The sequence below is a fragment of the Hylobates moloch genome, unplaced genomic scaffold, assembly GCF_009828535.3.
Source record: "Hylobates moloch isolate HMO894 unplaced genomic scaffold, HMol_V3 SCAFFOLD_1, whole genome shotgun sequence".
NCBI lineage: Eukaryota > Metazoa > Chordata > Mammalia > Primates > Hylobatidae > Hylobates > Hylobates moloch.
The window spans coordinates 69,482,676-69,509,970 of NW_026652276.1; the positions used below are offsets into that span (position 1 = coordinate 69,482,676).

General features: G+C 38.6%; 1 protein-coding gene across 5 annotated transcripts in view; it reads right to left on the reverse strand.

Moving 5' to 3' along the window:
- The window catches only part of RAPGEF4 (Rap guanine nucleotide exchange factor 4), a 333,867-nt gene that overhangs the window by 93,070 nt on the left and 213,502 nt on the right, over positions 1 to 27,295 (reverse strand). The gene's annotated exons all lie outside the window — the stretch shown is intronic.

Consider the following 27,295-nt stretch of genomic DNA (forward strand, 5'->3'; position numbering starts at 1 on the left):
CAGGATTCTGTGACTGTCAGATCAGCTCTAGGCTCTAGAGAAAGTGCATATGATTATCTACATTCTATTTTTTAAATAGATGGGGTCTTGCTCTGTTGCCCAGGCTGGAGTGCAGTGGTGTGATCCTAGCTCACTGCAGCTTCAAAGCCTTGAACTCCCAGGCTCAAGAGATTCTCCCACCTCAGCCTCCCAAGTACCTAGGACTACAGGCTTGCACCGCCATGCCCAGTTAATTTTTTTCTGTAGAGATGAGGTCTCGATATGTTGCCCAGGCTGGTCTCAAACTCCTGGCCTCAAGGGACCCTCCTGCCTTGGCCTCCCAAAGTGCTGGGATTATAGGCATGAGCCACAGCACCTGGCCTATTAACAACATTCTTCAGATGGAGGTATTGAATGTAATCCCAGAAAAATTACTTCCACACAGCTACACATTAAGCCCTCTAGTCTTACGGAAACCTCTTCATTTTCTTGCTCTGAAATAATCTGGTAATGATATTCCAAATGGTGGAGAAAAATGTATCCAGTCAAGGGGAGTAACAGAACCACCAATGCCATTTATGCCACTTCCAGAAGGTAATAAAAGATGGCAGATTTATTTCTTATGAGATCGTGGTAGGCAGAATAATACTCCCCCCGACAAAAAAAAAGTTTATGTCCTCATCCCTAGAACCTTCAAACATGTCAGGTTACACGGCAAAAGGGACTCCAAGGGGATGATTAAGTTAAGCATGAAACCAAGGAGATCACCCTGGTGTTTCTAGCTAGGCCAAAGGTAATCATAAGGGGGCTTAAAAGATGGAAGAGGGAAGCAGAGAAGTCAGAACTGGCTTTGAAGATGAAAGAGGCCAAGGGCCAAGGAATGAGAGCAGCCTCCAGAAGATGGAAAAGGAGAAAAACAAACAAAAGAGATTTCCCCTAGAACTTCCAGATGAATGCAGCCCTGCTGACACCTTATTGTGAGCCCAGTGAGACCCATTTCAGACTTCTAAACAATAGCACTGTTAGGTTATTAAGGTGTTTTTTAACCACTGCATTTGTGGTAATTTGTTATGGCAGTCATGGAAAACTGAGGTAGAGATTATTACGCTTTGTACTAAAAACCCTACTGTTTGCAAATAGAAGCCATTACAGTGAAAATAAATTGATAAGTTTTCCCTCTAGTCCTAATAAAAAAGTAATGAGGTAAATAAAGGCCAATATATAATATTGTATGTACCTAAATACAAATATACATGCGTAAATATACACCTTTTTAAATCAACAATAAGTTTCAAGTGGGTTGATGCTTTTGATTTATAATAGAATTAAGGAAAAAGAGAAAATAATACTAAACTTTAAAATAACAGCATAGATAAGATACAGATGTATTTAGAATGGCTGAAATTTCCATGAACTAACTTATTTAAACATTTTCATCACCTCGCTGGCATCTAGCAGACCTTTTTCCCCTCTTGAAATCACCGTAGCACAGATGTCAAGCAATATTATAGTATTTTAGCAGCATACTGTTTACAACCAGCACAGACCAAGAAGTATCACTCTAGTTCAATTCAACAGTTGCTTTAAACAGGGACTCATTTTACTCTGAAATAGTCCATGCTCCATTATGGCAGACCTACTGATGGAGAGAGACTATGAGCTCACAGAGTCCCTGTACTTGCACCTAACACCTCAAAGAAGACAATAATTCTTTGATAGTATATCACCCAGAGAAACGTTCAAACATGTGAGACCATCATACACCAGGACCCTGAAAATGCACAGTTAAAACACGCCACATATTTCTAAGTTATGAGTTCCCGGGTTCTTAAGCCTCTCACCTCTTTTCATCACACAGGTTGGTTTACAGTCTAGGACTGCACCTGACTATCAAATTGTAAAGACCTCTGGTTTCTTGAAAACAGTAGTAGAAATCCATTTCTTCTTCTTGTCTTAGAGGAAAGAGGCGCAGATAGGTGTGGTCTAGGGTAGATGGGTATGGGATTTGTTTCTGAGCTCACCTTTTCTTTCCAATGAAAAACCTACTTTCCTTTGCAGTGATCTTTGAGAGGCTGCCAGAACCAAGGTCAAGAAGATGCCCATGCTTCCGGACTGGTGATAAGTGTTTATTCTTTGGTAGGTGCAATGAAACATTATTTGAAGATTGCATGTTTTAATTTGTTTCTAAAGCAATGGCTATATTTTAACAAAATGCTAACAAGTGGTCCCTAGGCTACTTTATTTTGTTGGACAGCACCCTTTCTGGTTCCTTGGAACCCTGAAAAGAAAGTGTTACTAAAGCAAAGAAGTATCAAGCTTCAACCAGAACTTTTTCTTTGATTTGTAACTTCTAAAGAGGTAAATGTACACAAGGTTGTCTTTTAGCTAGTAATCCTAGTACCAGTTCCAGGACCAAGAGGGTATTTCATCTGTTGAAAGGCAGAATTCTCAGATCCTTCTCTGGCTCAAAGATTTTAGGTTTAGGGGCAATATGACGAATGGAGGATACCTTGAGGAGGGGACGGTCCCTTTATTTAAATAAAACCTCCAAGGAACACATGCAGGGGAAAGCAGGGAAGGTTTTATTTTGAGGGAATAGGAATTTGTCTTTGAAAGGGACACTGTATTCAGTTAGGCAATATACCACATCCTCAGAACTATGTTGGTACTTAGAAGCCAAATGCTTTGAGACAGAGGGCAAGCCTGACAGGCAGGCCATGTCCCTGGAAATAGTCACTGGCCAATGCCTGTTCAGGGACCCCTGCATTACAAGTGTAACTTTATTGCCTTTGTGTCAGATTATTTACTTCCTTTTTGGTTTCCCTTGGTTTTCAAGTAAAATTTCTTTTGAGAATTTTACCTTAGCTGCACTGTAGAAAAATAAGGGAAAGAATGTCATTTTAATAATTCTTAGGTTAAACAGGAGAAGGAAAGACAAAAGTATGGTGATATTTGTGAGAAACAAAGAAAGCAAGCCAGCTCTAGAGGTTTACACATGCTGTGCACACGTGCTCCTTTACATGTATCTCCTTGGTATATTCTGACTCCCATTGTTTATGGAGACAGCTAAGACCAGAGACACCTAGGGACTTGCCTGTGCTCACACAGCCAATAACTGGAATTGCTTAGAGTAGACTCCAGGTCTATTTCACTCCAGTGTCTCCATTGCAGGTACAATGACCCCATCCACTTGCAGTTTTCTTCTAGAGACATCTTGGTCTACCCTTTGGAAGAGTCTGTGTTCTGTTTGATTCAAGTTATTGAGAAAATTGCATCTAAGCTCTTCTAGGTCATCAGTTATCAGACTTGATCTGATGAATTTCCAGCAATAAATATTCAGTGACCTACTGAGATTACATGTTAGCACCCTGCATCATGCTTGGTCTGAATTGACTTTTTAAAAAGCAACTTTGTGGGCTGGGCGCGGTGGCTCACGCCTGTAATCCCAGCACTTTGGGAGGCCGAGGCGGGCAGATCACGAGGTCAGGAGATTGAGACCATCCTGGCTAACATGGTGAAACCCCATCCGAGCCGGTGGCGAACCAGAAGTGTTACCACTACGGAGGCCTTGATCCAGCCTGGGCAACAGGAGGATCCATCTGAAAGCAACTTTGTAATAATAAAACAACACTTAGCATTGAAGAACTGTCCTATCAGGGCTAAGACAAATATACCAGGGAGAGGAGTACCAGTCCAGTGCAGCCAGGAGATGGAAACCACTCAGTGTATTTACCACAGAGAGAATTTAATGCGGGAAGTGTTGCACCAGAGGAGGAAAATTTCAGAAGCCAAATAGACCACTGTGAGAGGTAGTCCCAATATTGGCAAAGCAGGAGGCCCTCGAGCAAAGGGAAAGAGGGAGAAGGAAGCATGACCAGGGCCTGAGCCAGGTGTCCTGCTGGGAGCTGGAACCCTGGAGGGTGTCCCAGAACCCTAGAGGTATGGCCACTGCTAGAGATGCCATGGGGCCACTGCTGAGAGGGAGGCAAGAGCCTCCCGCATCCGATCTCTCTCCAGCCAGAAGTCAGAGAAATATGGAAAAGAATTTCATTTTATAAATGATTAGGTTAAATGGAAGAGGAAAAGAAGCAGCGCTGTAGTATCCGTGAGAGTCAAAGAAAGAAAACCAGCTCAAAGGCAGAACCAAAGGGCAAAGAGTTGATCCGAGAGCAGCAGCCCCAGGACCCATACAGAAGAGTAGTTGCAGTGGCCACAGGGCTGGGCAGGGCTGCCACAGCTGCCACCCAGCCCTCTCACTCGCTCCCCACACCATATCCTCCCGGGCACTCTTCCTGCTGAGCTCTAGGCTAGGCAGGAGGGCAGCGGGACGGCACAGAGTAGGGGCTGCATTTGGCCTGCTCGGTTTGCTTCCTAGGGCCCCATGTTTGGCCCTATAGCCAGAAAACACGTATCACAAATGAGCCCTGAAGGGCGTGGACCCCTCTCCAATGAAATTTTCTAGATTTTGACACATCAATCATGTGTTGATAAAAATTCTTCCTCCCTACCTGAGCATGAAAGAATCCAAATGGGGCTGTGACAATGTGATCCTAAAACAGCGAGGAGGGAGGACAGATAAAGGCAGAGGCATTCAGCTTTCTTTCTGCTTTTCTTGGCTTTCTCCATGAAAGACTTCCCTCAGGACTGACTGTAATTGATTTTTGTTTGTTTCTGGAAAGGGGATGCTCTTTCTACTGCCTCGTATTATCTTTATATTACTACTGAAAAGGAGAAACAGAGACGGAAAATATTCCTTTTGACACCAGAGCCAATACAGAAATACTAATCAGGTGAATGAAAAATATGAATTTAGCCTCCATTACAAGATGCACAATAACTCCCCAGTAGATTATAATGAGGTATAAGGCACTGTAATAGGCCTCACGAAAGGCCATATTCAGACCCTTTTGAAAGGGGGTAATTCTTTTTCCTCAAGTACTTGCTCACAGAAGCCTTTTGCAAAGCACAGCATTTTAAACCAAGAGACAAGAATGACAAGCAAGACTGGGACACAGCTCCTGCCAAACCAGTGCGGTAAAAAGTCAGGCAAGTCCACATCCAATCTAATTCAAGGATTCAATGAAGGTCTGTTGTGTGCAGAGCAGTGCGCGAGGCTAAAGAAGGAGACTCTGATAAGGTACCTGGCCAAAATGGGCTCTTGGTCTTGGTGAAAAAGCCAGACTTATATGGGTTAAACAATTACAAGATAATATGAGTCTAATAAATGCTGCAACATTTTGGATTTCAAATCCCCCTTTTCTTATTTCAGCTGAGGACATCTCTAGGAGGTAGAGAGCAGTATTCAGTTTTTTAGTGAAAATGATATACTTTTAGGGGCTATATTCCCTTGTTTTGGCATTTTGGAATAATATAACTAAGATCTTTGAAATGTGTATCTCATTCTTGTGATAATTATCATCAATGTCATCACTCTTTGGGGCCGCCCAGATGAAATTAAAATAAGGACTAAGTCAGACTCATAGGCAGATTTCACTACTCTGAATTAACTCTGTAAGTTTTTCCATTTGTGAAATAACGGAAAAATCATCTAGAGACTTCTTTGGCTTCCATTTGAAGGCTTCTTTTTCCTCCCCAAGTCTTTTCCCCTAAGTTCAAAATTGGCTTAGAGATTTCCAGTTTCAGCTTTTCTCTTGTAAAGAGCTTGAAAATTGTCACTTATGGCCAAGAAAAAAGTGAAAATAATGATTGCTCTTGGGCTCCTCAGAGAATTGAGGTTGCAAAGCAAACTGCCACCCAAAAATCTGGAGAGACAGGAGAATCCAGAGTCCTGATTGATAGATTCGCTCACCTGGAAACCACAAACTGGTAAGAATACTGAAATGGTAGTTCTGATGAATTGCTGGAGGCTGAATGCGGATTAGCTTGACAGTGAGAAACTCCTGAGGATGGGGCATTTTTAGCTGGGCCCCCACACTATGTGAGTTTTACCTACTTCAACCCCACCACTTTTACCTACTTCTGCTCCTCATGAAGAGCCAAAAAAGGATCTCCTTGTGGCTCTGGCAAGGAGAAGGAAAGCATCATCATCGTGAAATACATCCAGAGCATTCACCATAATAAAGGCAGACTCTCTAGGGAAAAGACTTTAGGAGTGTCTTATCTCATGGGGTGAGGTTCTCTGACTGTAGCCACTCTAGCCCACCAGTTGTCTCCTAAAGGGAAAAATTTGTCTTGACCAGTCAAAAGAATAAATGTCTTCTTTCTCTTTCCTTCATACACTAGTAGCAGAGAAGTGCAAGTAAAGACAGGTGGGATGGGAGACGCAGATCTCACCCTCACACCCCCACCCCACCGAATGCTGGGACCACCAGTCCAGGCTCCTCAGGGATTCAACTCCAACAAGAGCTGAACATTTAAAACATGTACATGACTAATCTTTAATAGCTGAAATAACATTTGAAGGGCCCAAAGTGACAAAACATTTATGGATTAAGACTGAGGTGTTTTTATGGTTGCTAAGTACCAGAGAGAACACAGTTAATAGTGGTCAGTGGGGGAAGGCGATTATTTCATGTGTATATTTCACTGAGTTGAAATATACTGTCTCTGTCTGTCTCTCTCTAGAGAGTTATTTGGTTGGTTTTACATATATTATAACAAATAACTGAGATTATATATTACATATAGAAATATATAACAGTTGTTATATTTATTATACAACATATTTTTATATAATTCTCTCTATACATATATAGAGATCATGATATATATAGAATTATATATAGAGAACTATTACATATAAAATAAATAATAGATATAATATATAATAGATATAAAATAGATTGTATATTATATAAATGTAAAATATCTATAATAGATAGCTATTATATATATATATTTTAAGTGGCTCATAAATCAGGGGCACTGAAGCCTACAGTGTGGTCTCAGGCTGCAGTCTGACTATTTGTATCTGACTATAAGAAGAGACTGAAGAATACAGAAGACCGCATGGTGAGTCTGTAAAACTGGACGAAGGAAGCGCTTCCAGGAAAAAGGCTGCCTGGACGCCCCTGTCAACTGGTCTGGGAGCACTGCTCTTAGCAGGTGCTAGCAAATGGTTCAAGTTTCTCCGCAACATACCCTAACACAGTGCTGCAAGATGGCATGTTTTTAGAATGATTCTGTCAAACTCTAACTTACAATGTAAGATTGTTTCTGAGTTCTTCTAGTGGACAGAGGCAGCTTCAATTAGATAGTAATCTTTCTTTTAACATACAGGATCTTCCGAGTGTTTGCTTTCTAAGAGGTATATCTGTATCTGTTAGACACTCCTAAGTCAGATATTTAGAGGCAAAAAAAAAAAAAAATGGTAACTTTAGAGAGGTCCCTGTTCTTACCAGTAAGAATGGTTCTCTTTTAGATCTTGCAAAGTAGTTCATTTTTTCCTTACAAATTGGCTTGATCGAGCCTAGATTTTCTTATAATGGCAATACCAACATAATTACTATGAAATCTAGATTTGAGTAGTAGAAGCTAACAGATGTACACAAGCCAACCATAATATTCCACAGAAGCCACTGCCCATTACGGTGTGTCTCCCCTTACAATTGTGACTTCTGTGGAAACATAAACTCTGAAAAGGAGTCTTCAACCACTGTTCCCTCCTCCTTTCACAAATCTAAGCCTTGGCCTCATCATTCACCCTTGCTTCCAATATGAGAAATTCTGACAACCAAGTCCAAACCTGGGAATAGTGTGTTGAGCGCTTTTTGGAAATAAAACGAATGTTAAGATTTTGAAGACATGGTTCAATTCTTGCAACTTTCATGGATTGGCACTTATTAGCAAAAGGGCTGGAACACTATGACATTTCCACTTATAATCTCTAATTAAAAAAAATAGCCTGGTGTGGTGGCACATGCCTGCAGTCCTAGCTATTTGAGAGACTGAAGCAGGAGGATCACTTGAGCCCAGAAGTCTGAGGTTGCAGTGAGCCATGATTGTGTAAACTACCATGCCTGGCCGGAATTTTCATTTAAATTAAAAATTTTAAATTCTGTTCCTAAATTTCATTAGCTACATTTCAAGTGCTCCATAGCCACTTGTGCCTTTTCCAAGCCTTGGTTATCCCTTGTCCAGAGATCATGATCCTGTCTTAGAAGGTGTGTATGCTTCCATCTCCTGCCATCCCTGCCCCAACATCATCAACCCCATAGCCAGATGATCCTATAGAAACACAGATCAGATCATGTTGCCCCAAACCCTCCAATGGCTTCTCTTTCCACTCCCAGTGAAAGCCAAACTCTATAGTGTACAGTGTAACTGTCTGGCTCCTTGCAACCTCCGATCTTATCTCTGCTCTCTAGCCCTCTGCTCAGGCCACACCCTCTCTTCCTTTTGCCTGGACGCACTCTTCCCAGACAGCCCCAGGCTCACACCCTCACTTCTTTCAGGTCTCTGCTCAAACACACCTTCTTGGAGAGGCCTGCTCTGTCCATCCTATAGGATATCGTATCCCTGCCCCATATCTGGCACTCTTTACCCCGCTCACTATAGCATTTGTCACACTTGATATTCTATGTTCGTTTCTTACCTCTTTACTGTACTGAAATGTTAGCTGCATGAAGATAAGAACCTTGTTTTGCTCACTGTTCTACTCCAGCTCTTGGCATACAGAACTACCCAAGGATTTATTGAATTAATGGAAGAATTTCTTCATTGATTCATTCATTCTAGCTGACTTCACTGTAGGTGACCAAAAAGAAAACTGAGAGTAAGTTATGTGTTCAGGTATATGAAGGGATGTTGGGAGCAAACTGATTGGGTGTTTCCACTGCACTGTGGTGTGAAGAATTGGGTTCAATGAGTTGCAACTGAGTAGAAACTTACTGACAGAGAGGAATACTAAGTAATTCCCCTCTTCCTAGTCCTTTGTTTTTTTTAAACAGACTGGGTTTTGTGTCTGATAAAATGATTCACAAAATCAGTGCTTTGCAAATTTTAATGACTGCATGAAGCCCATGGGGATCTCATTAAAATGCAGATTTTGGTTATGTTGGTCTGAGATGTTACCTAAGATTCTTCATTTCTGCCAAGTGATGTTGATGCTGCTGGTGTGGGAACCACACTTTGAGCATCAAAGAATTGGATGAGTATCAGTAGAACCCTATGGATCTATAACTTCATAATCCTTACTAACATGTGAGCATTTCTAAAGATTGGATCTAGTCAATATAATCATAAGGTCATCGCTCTAACAACATTTATGTTATCTAAATAAGCCAATATGTTTTCCAGTTAAAGGAATTATTGTGCAATCGCATTTGTCTTTATTTTTGGAATACTCAAGTACCTTACAGGAAAATAAAATACTTACAATTTATTAAAGAAAATGCATTTGACCTTTAGGAGTATTTGAATAATATACTTAATATTCACAAATAACACGCTTCAAACTTTCTAAATTACAAATAAACTATCTCAACCAAATTCATTATATAAACATTTCATAAGGTTTCCAAGAATAGATAAAAACACAACATAATCCTTACATTACCCTCCTTAGAGAATCAGGAAAGAAAATCACACTCCATTTTTATGAAATTTAATAATAATTTATGAAATTAGTATTGGAAAATGTTTACATGTGAATTTAAATTTCAATAGCATGATTTCAGTATTTGCTGAATGGATCAATCCTTATCCTTATTCTAACTAGTTAAGGCAGAACAGGGTCACCTTGGCCAAGCCCCACGGCCCCCGCCACTGGGTACCACTGAGACTCCCAAAGTGCACACATTGGACTCCAGAAACCCCGCCCCTCCCCTACCGCCCTCATCAAGGAATTGGATTCTGTAAAGGATGGCAGAGTTTGGGTCACAAGCTTGGGCTTTAATTGTGTTCAGGAAGGCCAGATTTCTAAAGTTTGAAAAATCTCAATCAAAGTTAGCATTCTGTCCCCACCAGAAAAGCAGAAGAAATGGCTACTAACCTGGGATGTTAAAACCTAAGTATAGAGAACAAATTTATAAATATTACAAGCATGCATATTTACAGTGTATAACATCTAACAAGATTACAGCTATCTTAGGTACCTTGATAGAAAGGCAAGTTTCCATTTCTCAAAACTTTGGAAGTATTTTCTCAAGCCCACTGGGCATACAGTAGATACATCCTTAAAACTATGTCACAGTAGCAAACTTACAATAACACTCTATAAATAATAACATATAATGATTTACCATGTTATGTAATTCTAGTTTGAATAAAAATACGTGTGCAAACATCAGTTTATTTCATGGACATTTGAAAATGTTGTCTGTTGTGCTCAGCTGATTTGTCAGAGTTCAAAGGACACTATTCTGGTAAATGATACTAAGTTAATTGTAATCGTAGGTTTGGGTTACAAGATGTTTAAAAATGAGATGGGCTCAATTAGAGACACACCTACCGAAACAATCTGAGAAGCTATAGAAACTGCTTCAAAAAACATAGCACACTACAGGTGACTTTTCTCATCCTTGGTGCTTTGAAGATTCATAATCAATGCATCAGATGAAACAACTGAAAGGGAAATTAGTGATCGGGTTAGGGTATTTCTGATTTTCTTGATTTTGAGGGATCTATGGGATATATTTCCGCCAGACACCAGTCATATCCTGAGTGCACCCTCAGGACCTCTCTGCATTTCCTGAATCTCCATTACAGTAAATATTTCATTGCTTATACCACAGTTATTGATATATCTGTTTCTCCAAGTACTACATGAAGTCCTTAAAAAATTGTGCCTTTGTTATCTCAGAATCCCTGTGGTGCTTTGTGCATACAGATTGTTCATTACATATTTATTTGATTAACATGTAGAGAAATCTCTGAGGAGTTTTTAGCTGGAAGTGGCATGAAAAGAATTTTTCCTCTTTTCATTTCTGAAATTCCAGTTTTGCTCTTCACGGTTAGATATGAAAAGGCTAAGTTTACTGGATGTTGGAAATTAATTTGTGAACTATTTTACTTTTGCTTTTTCCTTCCTAGGAATAACATTTCTCTTCAGTTCAAATCTGTACTAAGGTATTTTAGGTTGGACAGAAGATATATTAATTTCTTTCTTTTTAAAAACTTTTAAGTTCAGGGGTACATATGCAGGTTTGTTATATAGGTAAACTTGTGTCATGGGAGTTTGTTGTACAGAGTATTTCATCACCCAGGTATAAGCCCAGTACCCATTAGTTATTATTCCTGATCCTCTCCCTCCTCCTACCCTCTACTCTACAATAGGCCCCATTGTGTGTTGTTCCTCTCTATGGGTCCATGTGTTCTCATCATTTAGCTTCCACTTACAAGTGAGAGCATGCAGTATTTGGTTTTCTGTTCCTGCGTTAGTTTGCTAAGGATGATGGCCTCCAGCTCCATCCATGTTCCTGCAAGGGACAGGATCTCATTCTTTTTCATGGCTGCATAGTATTCCATGGGAAAACACATTAATTTCAAGTGGACACCTTTATATTTCCTTTAGATCAAGGAAGTTCTAGAAAACAGACTGTCTTGGAACTTGAATACATTCTTCTCCACCATCTTGACTTCCTCTTATTTTTCCCTTGATAGACACAAAACCAGTTTTGAGTCTTCGTTGTTTTGATAAGTATTTCTGACTGTTTTTAGGACACTTCTAAGAATTACCTAAAAGTTATGGTATGCACATACATATATCTAAAATTGTGCTTATAATTTCAGAGGTAAATGGACTTCTGGAAGTCCATATATAGAACCTAAATCTGAATAAGTACATTCCTAACACCTCAGAAATCTACTGCCACATAAAAGCCCAACAAAAATGTTGTACATACATTCACTAAAAGACATATACTAAAATGTTCAGAGCAGTGCTATTCACCATAGCCCACCACCAACAGAATGAACAATACATCATGTAGTCCCATAATGGAATGAGAGAAAACAATTCACACCTACATGCAACAATGCGGGTAAATCTCACAAACCGAATGCTGAATGAGAGAAGCTGGATACAAAAGGTATACACCAGATGATTTCACTGATACAAAGCATAAAAACAGATTGCTATACCCTTAGAAGGCAGGATAGTGGGGAGTGGCTAGAAGGAAACACGAGGTAGGCTTCTGGAGTGGTGGTGACATTCTGTTTCTTGATCTAAATGCTGTTTATATGACTGCATTTGTGAAAATGTACTGACCTAAATGATGTGTGCACTTTTTTTTACATGTATATTCTATGCTTTAATGAAAACTCAGAAGAAAAAGCTTGACTTAGAACTTCTTATCAAAAAACTTTAAGAAAGTACTTACCAACCCTCCCTTATACAGATGAGGCATACACAAAAGTAAAGGAAATCTTGGAATTTTGAAGTTTATAAAAACATTTGAGTAGCACTTACTCACATGTAATCCTGATCTACAGCCCAACATGCAGCAATTTTCCTTTGGGAATGACTCAAAGGAAAAAAGAGAATGCATATATGCTTGTATGCATGAAAGACATCCAGAAAAAAAATGTTACCACCACTGACCTCCACAGAGGAGAGTCTTCAGGAGGAGGTCACCTGGCTAGACAGTGAGCCTAGCAGAGCACGCAGCATTTTTAGTAATATTCATTCCTTCAGCGATTCTGGAAATGTCTAAGAATACTGATTGCAAATGTCAACTATCTACTACTACTTAAAACACCATCAACACCCTCAAAAGTATGTAAACACAGGAAAAATCAAAACAAAAAAAGTATTGAAGTCCATATGTTATTAAATGTTTTACAGGTATTTTATTTAAATACTAGCTGTACCTGCCAAAGCATATATTATCCTAGCAGATCATGGAATAAAATATTAATGTATCCTATTTATTCACATATTTCATTGCAAATATAACACGACCACATTCTCCCTAGATTTAACACTTAGGAAGCCCAGTGATTTGAGTCTTAACAACAGACAGTTGTCAACAGACAACTAGAGGCTTCTGGAGGTACAAGCTGAATGTCAAGCCTCAGAAATTTTCAAAAATACGTTTAGGCAATGTATTAAATTCAAAATAAGTGAAGCACATTTAATGATACATGTTGCAGAATCTCTACAGTTGACTTTTTAAGTTAAGGTAATGAACAGTCAGAAAAACGCATCCAGTTTTATAGGCAGTCGTTACCCACTTGTCACCTGTCAGTGTCAGCACTGATAAATTGGCAGGTGGGGCTTCCCAAGGTCAGAGGGATGCTCACGCCTCCTCTGTTGGCTGGCCCAAACTGATGAAAGGTACATCCAGTGGAACCCTTTTACATATACACAAGTATTTTATAGAGTCAGAAGGTTTGTGTTGGGGGAAGAAGAAGGGAAGGGCAACAGTTGCCCAGGGTGGTTCAAGGAATCTTCCCAGAGGAGGTGGGATTTGAACAGGGTCTTTAGGATGAACAGAGTTTGATAGTGAGGGAGCAGATGGAATTGCAGGCTGAAGCCAAAGTCACACAGATGGGAGTTTAAGGCATTCTGAGTCCCCTAGTCTGGCTGTAGCTTACAGCTGGAGTTGGGAGGAGGTGAGAGAAAGTGTAGGAAGACAGTATATGTGATGATAAAAATTCACCATTGTTAGGAACAGATACAGAGAATCAGATTATCAATTGTAGTAAAGGCATATACTCAGGTATAGGTTTTTACCTTTTCCTATTTTTCCATTATAAAATAATGCATGCTTATTGGAAAGTATAAAAAAGTTTAATCTTCCAAAACCAACCACTCAAAGGTAATTGTGTTAATATTTTGGAATATTAATATTCAGCCCCTGTTTCTAAGTGTGGGTTTTGTTTTATTTTTAACTGAAGTTTAATCATACTCTATATAAAATTTTGTATCTTTCCTTTTTACATAATGCTAAATCATAAGCAATTTTACACGTTGCTATGAACTCTTTGTAACCATCAAAATTCCTTTAAATATATATAGCATAATTTAACATTTTTTTTTTGTCAATGTGCCTTTAAGTTTTTGATGATTTGCTAGTAGTATTAATATGCTATAAACTTAGGCCAAAAGTTCCCCTTACCCACTCATATTTGGAATTATCTTCTCAGAATCAATTCCCTGAAGTAGAAAACCCAGGCCATGGATTATGGTTCCAAATGCATATTGACAAATTGTGAAGCTTGCATTGAAGGTAACTTTGGATGAGATATTTCTTCTGAATAAACTCTTAGAAAAGTGGTCTATCTTTGGCCGCTTGAACATAGCCAGTGTCTTTATTAAGACGAATACATATCAATGTGGAAGAAATAGATCAATTAAGACAAAAATGTCCAACAGAAAAACACAAATAGATTCTCTTAATATTTAAATGCATGCTATGTAAACTGCCTTAGGCCATTATTTTAATAGCATAGTAACTCCTAGTTGGGAAAGGTAAAATAATTACCATGAAAAAAAGAGGTCTTTGTCCTACACTTTGAATTAAAAATAATGCACTCGATTGACTTTTGTATAGTCCTCTGCATGTGTTTATCTGTATTGATTGAAAATTGTAAAAGATTTTTTTCTACCTCAAACAATCTAGTAGGCAAAAGCTACAATAAACATAATTTTAGTACAAATACAGGACAAGCATATACAAATAAATAATTCTGATAACCTTTAAGGACTCAGAAACCTGAGGGCAGTAGTATATTTGATCTAGGTTTGGCAAAATTCCTGGAATAGCAAAAACCTATTGATGTTTTCAAGAAACCTTTTAAGCCTTTGCAAGGCTCATCAAAACAAACATGATCAAAGTCCTAAAAGCATACCATATAAAATATGGAAGCAAATCAGAAAAGTAGCATACTACATAAAACATCAAATTCATTTCAGATCAGGTTCATAAACCAGGTTCCCTAAACATAGTTTTGTTTTCTTTTATCATCAAGTTGCCTAGCACAGATGATGGTTTCAATTAGATATGCCAACAGTATTCTAAAAGGCCAAAGAAATAAGTAGCATGATATATTAAGTTCTAAAATTTGATTTCACTCATATTTTCCTCCCTTCCCCTTTCTGTATTTTTCTAATTTCCAAGAACGTGTATAAGAAGAAAAAACCCCACAATAATGAGCTGATGGAGGCTCACGCATATTTTAGAAACCTGGCATTTCTACCTGGAGGTCACAGTTTTTTCATTCAAAGTAATTTGAAAGGTTTTAGACATACTTGCAACATCTGCAAATACAATGAGAAGGAATCAAATGTTATTGTGTTCTTTTATTGACTAGGAACTTAAACTGTGGACGTAATTTTTTTTGGAAGTACGATGAGGATTGTAGCTCACCCTCAGGACAGATTTTCATAGTATCTCTTTGAGAAAGGGGAAACGTTCAGCTGAAGATGACACAGCTACAACAGCCCCTTGATTAAAGCTTTCAGTCAGACTGGGGTTAATCACTCTAAGATCAGCCTGTTTTGAGAGAAAGCTCCAAGTATCTCGATCCCATCTGCTTCCCTTACGTGAGGCTCCAGATTCTGGAAGGGTTGGGTTTTGCAGCCATGAAACAGAAACAGCCGAAGTGTGGGAAGGTAGTCAGTCATGACTCGCTGTGCTGGGACACAGGCCCACCCTGGGCACTTCCCCAAGATAATAAGAGGACTCCACTGCTTACCTGTTTTCTTGCCTGTATCTCTACCTAGCATGGAAACACTACAAATCTCTGCTTTCTGCCCCTTAGGACTTTAAAAATGGTGGGCTGCATTTTAAAGCAAATCTCTTCCAAACAAAGACAGAACTTTCAACACATGACTGTCTTATCACATAAACCTAAAAGGATTATTGAGAACTGTCAGTTTCCTTCTTTTTTTCTACAGCGAGGCTCCTCCCAAGATGCAGACTGGCAGCCTGCATTTACCAAGGGTGCATTTACCAAGAACAGAAGGAAGGAAGGAGCAGAGGGCAGCCTGAGATGTTCCCATGTTTTTGGCTAGAAGTGAGGACAACCTGTTCCATGCGATTTCATCTATGTATTAAGTGTTTTTATTTTAAAATTTCATAAGTAAAATGCCTTAGGTGATTGACTGTTTGCAAATACCATAAATAATTGATCTATTACTAGCTGGTAATATCATTGCTTTTTCTTACTTAAGTAGCCATTTGGAGAACTATTTCTCTCTAGTTATCATTAGGAGGTTAACCTCAGTGGTCTTACCATATTTTTAAAGGAGAAGCATGTGGGAACCTTTAGGAAGATATAGAACAGAGAAAACTCTGAGAGGATATGGTTCATGCAACAGCTGTTCTCAGGTTATGAAAGCAAACGCATATGCAAGCAAAAACAGCAAGTGAAAGGCAAAACAGTGAAAGGGTTTTCTTGTCTGATTTTGGGTTGTGGGGTAGGAGAATCCATTCCATTCTTATCTCGTTTGTTTAGGGTGCTTCAGCGCAGGAATCCAGAGGCAGGGAAGCCAAAGATTTGAAGTATGTTCTGAAGACAAAGGAAGGTTTGTGGATTTCTCCTATAAGAGACTATTCCAGGCTCAGGCAAGGATAAGAACAAGCATTTATCAAATGCTATGTGCTGAGTGCATCACATCAGTTATCTTATTGAATACTAACAACAACCCTTTGATGAGCTCCCATTATTCCCATTTCACAGATGAGGAAACTGGCAGCTCTGGGATAGGAACTCTCTGGTTAACCACTTGCACTACTGTCTGCTGCCCTCTGAAGAAAGTGTCCTTGCTTACCTTCCCTTTAAAGTAAAGGCGATTCTCTAAAAAGAGCCATTCTGATCATGTCATTTTTCTAGTTAAACACAGTGCCTCCCCATTCTTCTTGGAACAAATCCAAACTCCTTACCACTGTTTCAAAGTCTCTTCAGAACGTCACCTCTGCCTGCCTCTCCAGCCTCACAGTGGCTCCCTTGTTCCTATTGCCCAGAATGGTTTTTAGCTTCTCAAATATGCCAAACGCTTTTGTTTTGGAGGTTTTGCCCAATCTGTTCCCTCTGCCTAAAACGTGTGTTCCCCTCCCTTTTCCTGACTCCCCATCCTACAAGCCACACCAAAATGTACCTTCCTCAGACAGTTCTTCCCAAGCCCTCTAATACACACTTCCGAAGCTGCAATGTCCAGTGCAGTGGCCGCCAGCCAGATGTGACCACTGAGCCCTTGAAACACAGTGACTCTGAAGTGAGATGTAAGCGTGCAAACACATGCCCAAGTATGAAGATGGAGAACAAAAAGCAGCATACAAAATATATCAGTAACATGTTTTATTAATATATTGGTTATATGTTGAAATGAGAATATTTTGGATGTGTTAGGTTAAATAAAAATACGTTATTAAAATTAATTTCACCTCTGTTTACTTTTTTAAAATGTAGCAACTAGAAAATTTTAAATTACACATGTATCTTGCATCCTACGTTTGCTGGACCATGCTGGGACAGAGCATTCTGCACTTCCCTTTGGTAACACACATTACAGTTATAATTACTTGGTTACTGACTTTATTTATTTATTTTTTTTACCAGACTCTTAGATCTAAGCAGGAGGACCATGTTTGTCTTATTCCCTTGGTACTCCACTGTTGAGGCACCTGGCATATAGCGTGGCTAAATGGAGTTGTTGAAACAACAAAGGCTCATTAAAGGCAGACATCCGTTAGGAAAAGGGGAGCAGCAAAATGCCGTCTCCTTTAGCAAAATATGAACGTGGCCCTTTAATCTTAGAGAGGAAGAAAGCAGATGGTGGTTTTGAATTTGAGCTAAGATAATTTAAAAATATATTACCAGAAGTTTTTGAGATCTATTGCAGAACATGGTGATTCCAGTTAATATTAGGTAATTGTGGTGCAAAAGTAATTGCAGTTTTTATTACTTTTAATGGCAAAAACTGCAATTACTTTTGCACCAACCTGTTGCATATTTCAAGATTGCTAAGAGAGTAAATTTCAAATGTCTCATCAAAAAAGAGGGATATGTTAATTAGCTTGATTTAATCATTCTACATTGTATGCATATATCAAAATATCACATCATACTCCATAAATATCTGTAATTATTATTTGTCAGTTAAACTCTCTGAAAACTGCAAAGCACAGTTAAAAGAATATATGACCAGAGATATAAATGAGGGGAATCAATTTTATCTTGTTTATAATAAAAAAAATACTTGTTGAGAGCATACTATGTTTCAGGTACTCTGCTGTGTGAACTTTATATGCGTGTTCTTATGTAATCCTCAGGACAAAGTGAGGAAGTAGATTCTATTATTATCAACCCATTTTTCAGATGATGAATCTGAGTCTTAGTTTAAGTAACTTGCTCAAGGCCACACAGCTAAGAAGTGGCAGGGCTAGCATTGAGCTCAAGCAGTCAGCTTGCAGTCTCCTTGCTGGCTTACTCCTATGATGTACTGCCATAACACAGCTTCCTCAGAAAGTGTAAAGAGAAATCTCTGCCCATAAACACAGGTTCTACCCTAACTCCCCTAATCACTGATTTTTCAAAAGCCTTAATAATGATAAGAAAAAAAGCATTTTATCAAGTGCTTATTTTTTGTCAGACATGGCAATAAGAACTTTCCACGGATTATGTTATTTATTTTTCACAATAACTTCATGAAGTGAATATTTTTCATCTTTATTGTGAAAATAATAAAACTAAAGAATAGTGAAATTAGAAACAATCAAAATATACATTATACAAATGGTTAAAATAAATGATACTGCACCAGAATTGAGGAATATTTTGCCACCATTACAAATAATGCTTCATGGAAGACTTAAGAAATATGGTAAAAATTATTACATTAAAAACCTAATGGCAAGGGTATTCTTTCTCACCATTCCTATTGAATATCATACCGGAAGTCCTACCTTGTGCAACAAGACGAGAGAAATAAAGAAAAAGCACACAGATTGGAGAGGAAGAAATCAATCTGTCTTTACTTGCAGATGATATGATTGTCTATGTAGAAAATTCCAAAGAACTCCTGGAACTAATATGTAAGTGTAAGGACATAGGATACAAGGTCATGTACAAAATACCAATTGTTTTTCCACATATCAGCAATGAACAACTGGAATTTGAAATAATAAAATACCTCTTAGGACATCATCCCTCCAAAATAAAGTACTTTGTATTAATCTAACAAAACATGTACAGGGCATATATAGAGACAACTACAAAACACTGATGAAGAAAATCAATGACAGTTCTTCCCAAGCCCTCTAATACACACTTCCGAGAGTGACTTTCCATGTTCATAAATTATCAGACTCAATACTGTTAAGATGTCAGTTCTTCTCAGCTTGATCTATAGATTCCTGGGATTTTGATTGAGTTCAGTATGGAAAGTGGGGCAGGAGTTGTGGGAGAGTGACAAACTGATTCTGCAATTACTGGAAAGGTAGAGGACCTAGATAGAATAGTGTATTAGGCTGTTCTTGCATTGCTATAAAGAAATACCTGATACTGGGTAATTTACAAGAAAAGAGGTTGAATTGGTGCATGGTTCTGAAGGCTGTACAGGAAACATAGCAGTATCTACTTATGGGGAGGCCTCAGGGAGCTTTTACTCATGGTGGAAGGTGAAGTGGGAGCAGGCACTTCACATGGAAAAAGCAGGAACAAGGGACAGAGAGTTGTGGGGAGGTGCCACACTTTTAAATGACCTGATCTCATGAGAACTCACGATCACCAAGACAGCACCAAGCCATGAAGAATCTGACCCCATGATCCAATCACCTCCTACCAGACCTCGCCTCCAGCACTGGGATTACAATTCAACATGAGATTTGGGCAAGGACAAACATCCAAACTATATCAAATAGTCAACACAACACAGAAGAAAAAAGTGGAGGACTTGTGCTACCTAATTTCAATAATAATAATAATATATATTCTCATAGTAGGAATTCTTGATATGATATGATGAAAACAGTAGAACTCGGTGGTCTTCTCCCCAAAACCCATAATCCTAGTCTAATCTTGAGAAAAACATTAGACAAATTCTAAGTGAGGGATATTCTACAAAATGCCTGACCAGTATCTCTTAAAACTGTCATAGTTATCAAAAACAAGGAAAGTCTGAGAATTATAATAAAGCTAGCAATTAAGACAGTGAAATATTGGTGAATGAACAGACAGGTAGATGAATGGAACAGAATATGAAGTCCAAAAATAGACCCAAATAAACATAGTCAACTGATCTTTTACAAAGGAACAAAGACAATTCAATGGAGAAAAGACAGTCTTTTCAAGAAACAGAGCTGGAAAAAGTGGATGCCCATATGCTAAAAAAAATGAATCTACACACAGACCTTATGGCTTATACAAACATCTGTACCTCAGAAATGATTATAAACCTAAATGTAAAACACAAAACTATAAAATTTCTAGAAGAAAATATAGGGGAAAATCTAAACGACAGTTTGGTGATAAGTTAGATACAACAACAAAAGCATAATCCATGAAAGAAAAAAAATGAATGTTGGACTTGACTGAAATTAAAAACTTTTTCTCTACTAAGGACACTGTTAAGATGAAAAGTGAAACCACAGACTGGACTGCAAAACTCATACCTGATAAAGGACTTGTATCTAAAATATACAAAGAATTCTTCAAACAATAAGAAAAGAACCAATTTTTTTAAATAGGCAAAGACACCTCAACAAAGAAGACAGACGTCAAACAGCATATGAAAAGATACTCAATATCATCTGTCATTAGGGAAATGGAAATTAAAACAAGAATGAGATACCACTACATATCTATTAGAATGGCTTTAAAAAACTGTCAGTACCAAGCTGGCGAGGACGCAGAACAAAGTAACTCTCATTCACTGCTAGTGGGAAAACAAAATGGTACAACCACTTTGGAAGACAATTTGGCAGTTTCTTACAAAGCTAAATATAGTGTTACCACACAATCTAGCAATTGTGCTCCTAAGAATTACCCAACTGATTCGAAAACTTATCTCCACACAAAATCTGCCCACAAATATTCATAGCAGTTTTACTCATAATTGCCAAAAAATGAAAGCAGCCAAGATTTCCTTCAAGAGAAGAATAAATAAATAAACTGTAGTACATTTATATAATGGAACACTATTCAGTGATAAAGGAAAGAAACTATCAAGCAATGCAAGGACATTGAATCTTAAGTGCATATTGCTAAGTGAAAGGCTACATGCAGCATGATGTCATTTATATGACAGGTTGGAAAAGGCAAAACTTTATCGAGAGTAAACAAATTGTGGTTTCTATGGCTTCAGACATGGAGGAGGATTAAATAGGTAAAGCACAGGGAATTGTTTAGGGCAGTAAAAGTATTCTGTATGATACTGTAATGGTGCATACATGACACTATACATCTGTCAAAACTCATATAACTTTACAGCACAAGGAGTAAAACTTAATATATGCAAATTCTAAAAATCATTTAGAAGGTTAGGGTATCCCAGGATGGAATGCATACTGTGACAAAATAATTTGACTGTATAATAAATGCATGAAATAACTTCAATGAAGGGAGTGGCAGAGCAGAGGCAGGTGAGGAAGGTGCTGACTTAAGAAATGAGTGGAGCGTAAGAGACTGAAGGCAAGGACATTGCACACAGTGCTCTATTCTACTTGATAACATTTGTTTCCCATGGGGCCCCAGGCAAACAGTTTAAACCACTGTAAATGTATATGGGAATTAGACAGTTAAATAAATAGGTGGCAGATGGTACAAGCCAAATTTCTTACTGTTGGGAGTGGGAGGTTACAAAGAGGCAAGGAGAAAGGACTAGAATGATCCATGTGGTAATGGATTAGAGTTGGAAAAATCAGTATGAAGTCATGCTTAGCCATAGATACAGATGGTTGTCTCTGTGTGTGTGCGTGTGTGTGTGTGTACTTAGATACGCATATATGTACAGGTTAGGATGCACACATATATTTAGTTGCTATGTCAGATGACAGGGCTTAAGACATCCTAGTAGCAACAGCATGCCTAGCACCAAGATCTTGCTAACACCATTCTTTCATCAAAGGAACTAAGATCCTTGGCAAAATGGCTGACTCTGAGACTAGACCCGAGAATATATATGCAACTACTTGTGCCACAGGTAAGGCAGTGCTCAATAAAACAAAATAAAACAAAGCATAGTGATGGGAGTGTGTCAAAGGAATACAGGAGCCAAGGGAAAGAGCTCCCAGTGGCCAAAGCTGGAACAATTTGAGCAATAAAATTAACATGGTAGTATTGGATTATAACCCAAAGTGTAAAATAAATATCCATGAGTGCATAGTGATATAAAAAAATGACAGAATAAGCCAATCAACATGAGAAAAGAGACAAATTCCCCTCACAAAGGAATTCCAAACAATGTAGCTATTCTGCTATCAAGAAGCTGGAGCCTAGCTCCTTGCTCCTTAAGTGTGAGCTGTGTGCACGATGACTTCCTTCCAAAGAGTTCAGTATGGAAAGTGGGGCAGGAGTTGTGGGAGAGTGACTTTACAGTGGAGAAACTTGCAGACACTACCTCAGCCAGATGATCAAGGTCAACATCAACAGTGATAAGTCATACTAATAGTATATATTCTTGATATGATGTGATGAAAATATGGTCTTCCCCAAACCCCTAGCCCCAGTCTAATATTGAGAAAAACATTAGACAAATCCCAACAGAGGGACATTCTACCAAATACCCGACCTATATCCCTTAAAACTGTCAGTCATGCAAAACAAGGCAAGTCTGAGAAACGGATAGCCAAAAGGAGCCTAAGGAGACATGGCGACTGAATGTGAAGTGGTGTCCTGGATAGAAGTTTAGAATAGAAAAAGGATGTTAGGTAAAAATGAGGGAAATCTAAATAAACTACGGACTTTTTTTTTCTTTAAGAGACAGGGTCTTGCTCTGCTGCCCAGGTTGGAGTACAGTGGCATAATCATAACTCACAGCAGCCTCAAATTCCTGGGCTCGAGTGATCCTCCTACCTTAGTCTCCCAAGTAGGTAGGAGTACAAGCAGGTACCACCATGCCTGACTAATTAAAAAAGACTTTTTTTTTTTTTTTGCAGAGAGAGGAGTCTCACTGTGTTGCCCAGTCTGGTCTTGAACTCTTGGTCTCAAGTGATCCTCCTACCTTGGCCTACCAAAGTGCTGGGATTACAGGTGTGAGCTACCACATCCAGCCTTAAACTATGGACTTTAGTTGGTGATAATGAATCAATATTTGTTCATTAAGAAAATACTCTTATAAATAAAGACAAATTAAAGATTCTCTCAGATGAGAAAAAATTTAGAATTCGTAGTCATCACAACTGCTTTAAAACAATTTCTTTAAAAAGTTCTTCAGGCAGAAGAGAAATGATACCAGAGGAAAACTAAGAACATCAGGAATGAAGGAAGAGCAACAGCAATATAACAAAAGTAATTTCAGTAATGGGACAGGGATGGTGTGAAAAGTAACTTTGACAAGATATAAATAGCTATTTAAAAAAAATTATTGAAAAAAATAATAAAAATGTATTGCAGAGAAAATTCATTCTGCATTATGGTTGAGACAATATTAACTAATTTTAAAAATCCTTTAAAAATTTAATTGAAAAAGGAAGAATATGAAACTATCTATACAGTGTAAACTAAATTTTGTTTCTATTTGTATACATTTTCCTGTGTGTTAACTATATAAACACACAGAGCTCTGGGAGGTAGCATTTACAGAAGTTTTTTTGGGCAGGGGATGGAGTCTCGCTTGTTGTCCAGGCTGGAGTACAGTGGCTCAATCTCAGCTCACTACAACCTCTGCCTCCTGGGTTCAAGTGATTCTTCTGCCTCAGCCTCCAGAGTAGCTGGGACTATAGGCACACACCGTCATGCCCGGCTAATTTTTTATACTTTAGTAGAGACAGTTTCACCGTGTTGCCCGGGCTGGTCTTGAACTCCTGAGCTCAGGCAACCCACCCACCTCGGCCTCCCAAAGTGCTAGGATTACAGGCATGAGAAAGATTTTTAAAAACACTTATTTTTCCAAATATTCAACATAAGTATTATATTTATGATCAGAAAGAGATAACTATTATTTTTTAAAATCCACTGTCTTGCTAGACTTCATTTTAGACTCTTGGCAGAAACACCTCCTTTTAGGCACAAAGTATAAACATCAATGACTTATCTAAATGTAAATTTGGCTCACAGACTTTAAAGACTTAAAAATGTAGATTAAAAAGGAACAATTCCTGTAATATTCTAGGAAAAATGAGATTGATTATGTCATGTACTGTTGGAGCACCCACATCTAAGTAGCTCAAAAGACTTAAGATCAAACCTTGTTAATCTCCACATCATATATGTTAAGAAGACGGTGCAAAAGAAAATTTGATTCTGATTGAATGGAATGCATGGACTTTCTAAAGCACAATGCTCACTGCAATCACAGCTACTGTAAAATGTGATGTCAACATTATTTTCATAAGTGCATCTGTCCAACTTCTTCATAAACAAGGCATGAAGACTAGCCCGAAATGAGATATTGATTGTATTATGATGTTATTTGAGTACATCAATCGAAGGGGGCAGGTTTTTTTTGGCAGTCAGCAGAATGCACATCACTGGCGAGGAGCAATGAACAGCTCTCACTTCCCATCGTTCCTTCTCCTTCTGGGCACAGACCTCCCCATCAACAGAGCTGTGTATTCCACCTACACTGGCTCAGAGTGGGGATAGAGGGGCCATGTGACCCACCATAGGCCAGCCAGAGTCTTTCCCCTATGCTCTCTCATTGTGGCTGCTGGGGAGGAACCAGGAGCTGTTGGTTGCCATGTTTCTAGGCTGGGGAAGAAACAACAAGAGGTAGAGCCCTCGGCTCCCATCAGCCCAAGGCCGGCTCCACTGTGAGCCCCCAATTTCCTCTCTTGTTTGTTTTTTTTGAGACAGGGTCTGGCTCTGTCACCCAGGCTGGAGTGTGATGGTACCATCTTGGCTCACTGCAGCCTCTGCCCCTCAGGCTCAAGCCATCCTACCACCACAGTCTCCTGAGTAGCTGGGACTACAGGTTTGTGCCACCACAGCTGGTTAATTTCTGTGTTTTTTGTAGTGACAGGGTCTCACCATATTGCCCAGGATGGTCTCGAACTCCTAGGCTCAAGTGATCCTCCCACCTCTGCCTCCCAAAGTGCTGGGATTGCAGGTGTGAGCTACCGCCCCCGGCCTCTTGTTTGCTTTCGAGGTGGCTTGATCCAGGTTTCTGCCACCTGTAACCTGAAGTCTGGAGTTATATAGTAACCTAATAATTCTGTAGCCTTGTGAAGAGGGAGAATGTTGGGGTGGGGGGTGAATAATGAAAAATTTTTTTTTTTACTGCAACTATAACAGATGAAATGAAACACTGTTGTCTCAGAAATCCTTCCGGTTCAGGTGACAAGGCTCTTAGAGTGTGTATTTTGGTATTTTGGTACTTAACTCCAATCTCTCTCAATACCACATTCTGAAATAATTGTCTGTTTACCTATCTCTCTCCTCCATTAGGTGGTTTGCTCTTTGAAATCAATAATTCATTGCATTGGACTTTTTGGACTTTGTATCTCCAGAGCCAACATGGTACACAGTAGAAACTTAATAAACGTTAGTTAATATAAAAAGGATTTAAATAGGGCCAGGCGCGGTGGCTCACATGGGTGTAATCCCAGCACTTTGGGAGGCCAAGGCAAGTGGATCGCCTGAGGTCAGGAGTTCGAGACCAGCCTGACCAACATGGTGAAACCCAGTCTCTACTAAAAAATACAAAATTAGGGCATGGTGGTAGGTGCCTGTAATCCCAGCTACTTGGGAGGCTAAGGCAGGGGAGTTGCTTGAACCCGGGAGGTGGAGGTTGCAGTGAGCCGAGATTACACCATTGCACTCCAGCCTGGGTGACAGAGCAAAACTCTGTCGCAAAAAAAAAAAAAAAAAAAAAAAAGGATTAAATAAAATATAGTCATTTTTTCTACTATTAAAAAATTACCTCACTCCTTCAAACTTTATTAATTAGAAATTTGTGACTAGGCTAGAAAAATTAATTTACTCAAGGAAAAAGGGGATTATTATCCCATTTAGTAGTGTAAGAAACTGTAAGAAGAATGATTAAACTAATTAAGAGAATAAATTGTTTCAAGCAGGCCATAGCCATTTAAAGTCACCTATTCATATAGAAATAATTTGTGAGCTAAGTTACAAATAACATCCCTCTACCTATTCATTAAATTAGGTCCCTTAGGATGTCTATTAAATAATGCTTTGTTAGCCTGGTTCACTTAGCTGTTTTTACTTGAAATATTACATAAATCAACCTTTTATTAATTTAAAAGGTGACACCTGAAATCATATACAGCATTAACTTATAAACATAAATGATCTTAAATCTATAACATATAATAGAGGGCCAAAACAAACCTGATAAAATTCTTGCTGATTTATGTCTCATTATTTCATTTCTTTCAGACACATTTTAATTTCATTCATGCCCCGGGCATGTGCTACTCAGTGAAAATCCTTACCATCTATCTCATTATCACTCTCTAGTCTAATGTTTATCATTATTAGCTATTGACTGGACCCAGGTACAGTGCAAAAGTCTAATTACACTTCATTCTTGGATACCGCCCAGTAGAGGGACCTTCAAACCAGGTCTCCAAACTCACTCTACTCTCATCCTTCCTTCCCTCAGTTGATGGCAGTTGCATCCTTTCACGTGTTCAGGCCAAAACCCTTGAAGTCACCCTTGAGTCCTTTCTCTCTTACCTTGTATTTAATCCATCAGAAAATCCTACAGACTCTATTTCCAAAATCCATCTAGAATGCAACACTTTCCACCCCTCCACTGCAACTCCATCATCATCTCTAGCTTTCCATGAAGTACACACGAGTTTTCTAGGATTCAAAGAATTTAGTAACACTGTTATTTAAAACTACTTCCATCCCCAGCTTCCTATTTTTGTGAATGAGTTTTCCCAGTGCTTGCATACATAAAAACCAAGAAGAATGAAACTGCTATTTCCTAAAGGTACATGAATTGACTTTTTAAAATAATTCATTTTTTAAAACACTTGCCAAGTCACCCAGTGATGCATTTCTAATAGTAATTTACTTTAATGTTTAATAATTTTGTACAGAAATTTATAAAATATTTATTTTGTTTTGATGATTATATATAACTACTTATTGTCATAACTCAATCTAGAAGAAAAATTGTAACAAAGATCCATGGTCACAAGAGATTTTAAAACACGGATATTTAAATGTAAGTACATATTTTTGATACATGTTCCGCATGAGGGTGATCCATAAGAGACTTTCAATCACAAACATACGTTACAACGTGAAGCTGCCATACTAACCCTGGGCAGCTCATATT